The 2,500-nt window shown below is 56.9% G+C and overlaps 1 non-coding gene across 1 annotated transcript in view; it reads left to right on the plus strand.

Moving 5' to 3' along the window:
* The first annotated feature begins 2,166 nt into the window (after positions 1 to 2,166).
* LOC124746549 overlaps positions 2,167 to 2,500 on the plus strand; it is a 1,909-nt gene continuing 1,575 nt past the window's right edge. The window contains exon 1 of the ribosomal RNA XR_007011368.1: positions 2,167 to 2,500. This exon is cut by the window's right edge and continues 1,575 nt beyond it. This is a non-coding gene — a ribosomal RNA (small subunit ribosomal RNA).

Here is a 2,500-nt window from a genome sequence, read left to right on the forward strand (position 1 = left end):
CTTAACCTAACCTATGTTGTGCCTTAACCTAACCTATGTTGTACCTTAACCTAACCCATGTTGTACCTTAACCTAACCCATGTTGTACCTTAACCTAACCCATGTTGTACCTTAACCTAACCCATGTTGTACCTTAACCTAACCCATGTTGTACCTTAACCTAACCCACGTTGTGCCTTAACCTAACCCACGTTGTGCCTTAACCTAACCCACGTTGTGCCTTAACCTAACCCACGTTGTGCCTTAACCTAACCCACGTTGTACCTTAACCTAACCCACGTTGTCCCCTAACCTAACCCACGTTGTCCCCTAACGTAACCCACGTTGTCCCCTAACGTAACCCACGTTGTCCCCTAACGTAACCCACGTTGTCGCCTAAACCTGCTCTGTAATTGTTATACGACTCGTTCAATTAGTGTAGTGTTGCCCACCCGCAACCCTCGCAATATAGTTCGCTACTCGCACTGCCCGCTCCCCTGTGTATCGCTTCATGTTAAACACCTTGCAAGTCTTGCTCACTTTCCACATGCTCCTGCTGTACACTGTAATGTGGATGGCAGCAGGACGTACATGCCGCCCCTCCCCACGTCCCCACCTTGCCCCCTGCCTTCGCAAGCTGGTTGGTGAGAACTTTGCATGTTCAATGCCCTTCGCATGCGACGTACTCAGGCTACGTTGTGGTGCGGCCTGTGTCAACTGTCCGCTAATGTCGTACGCGTAAACCACAATCTGTACTGCACATTCGTCCTTATGTACTGAATGATACATCGTGGCACATGTGTGACCGTACAACGACTGCGCCCAAAAACGGCGGACCATACAGTGCAAATATTGTGCACGCAGCTACGTGTCGTCTCCCTATGAGAGCTGGATTGCAGTGTGGTACGCCATAGAGACGTGTGGGAGGAACGGACGCCGTGGATGGCGATCAGCATGAGCTGTCTGTTGATGTATTCGGACCTAGTCGTCTCTCCTCACACACCGTGATGGCATGGTGCACCGCGTTCCATATCTGCGACATGCTACAGAGGCCGGTTGACAGTCGTTCGAGCAATGGACATCGCATACGTACGGGGGCCACCTTCCACGTATTGTCTAGGCGTGCACATTTTGTTGCGTGTATGTGGGCAGACGTAGTGTGGCGTGACACCTGACACAGGCATGCAATAATCGTTGAAGTTGCAAATGGCGATGGACGCCTGCGTTTTCTGGTGAAGTTACGCAAATGAACAAATGGTAACCTGTTGTGGTGCGGTTGTTCTCGCTAGGGGTGAATCGGTGATGGCGACGATAGGTTGAGGTACTAACCGGTTGTTCCAGCGATACCCACCATGCCGACGAAACTGAACGGCATCTGGGTGTGAAGCGATACGCGGCGGTGGCTGGGTGGGACCGTCCCCGGCCGGTGAGGGGGCGCCTCCCGGCGTGCTGGCCGCGCGGTGCGTGGGCGCACGCGCTACAGCCGGCTGGTGGGGGCGGCCAGTGGCAGGCGCGCCGGCCGACGGACGCGGCAGGCGTCGCAGCTGCGCGCCGGCGCACCCTGCGCGCGGCGCCGTGCGGCCAAAGTAGGTCCTCGCGGGCCCGGTGCGAAGCGCGGTGGACATCTTCAGTGTGCTGGTCCGATTGAGGACTGTGTGCGTTGAGGATGCGCCGCCGCCCGGCGCTCGGCGCCGCGACGCCGTCTGCTGCTCGGTCGCCCCAGCGGTTCTCGCTGGTGGTTTGTATCGCAGCTGTGCGGATGTGTTGGCGCGTGCGCTGTGCTGGGAGAGTTCGCTTCGGCACCCAAGTGGGGCTTTTGTCCTTCTGTGGCGCTGGCGTTGGAGCTGCCGGTCACCGTAGGTGGCGCGTGTTGTCTCCCGCCGGCAATGCCACGACAGCACGCTCCCGGGCCTCTGTCGGCAGCGGCAAGCTCAGTTGGGAGCACGGGTGGTCGCACCGAAAGCGTCTACTCGCCTAACTCCGGGCGATTGCGCCTCTCTCGAACCCGACCAAGTACTTGGGACGGCGCTGCGCGCCGCCGGGACCTGAGAGGGTTTCGAGGTGTATTGTGCAGGGGAGCTCAGCCTCCTCCTGTTTGCAGAATGATTGAGCGGACGCTTGCGTGTTCGCGCGGGCCCCCGGGACACACTCCCGGGCGGCCGGCTGCTCAGCTCTAGTTGACGCAGCTCCCTGGTTGATCCTGCCAGTAGTCATATGCTTGTCTCAAAGATTAAGCCATGCATGTCTCAGTACAAGCCGCATTAAGGTGAAACCGCGAATGGCTCATTAAATCAGTTATGGTTCCTTAGATCGTACCCACGTTACTTGGATAACTGTGGTAATTCTAGAGCTAATACATGCAAACAGAGTCCCGACCAGAGATGGAAGGGACGCTTTTATTAGATCAAAACCAATCGGTCGGCTCGTCCGGTCCGTTTGCCTTGGTGACTCTGAATAACTTTGGGCTGATCGCACGGTCCTCGTACCGGCGACGCATCTTTCAAATGTCTGCCTTATCAAC

This window comes from Schistocerca piceifrons, unplaced genomic scaffold, assembly GCF_021461385.2.
Source record: "Schistocerca piceifrons isolate TAMUIC-IGC-003096 unplaced genomic scaffold, iqSchPice1.1 HiC_scaffold_351, whole genome shotgun sequence".
Taxonomy (NCBI): domain Eukaryota; kingdom Metazoa; phylum Arthropoda; class Insecta; order Orthoptera; family Acrididae; genus Schistocerca; species Schistocerca piceifrons.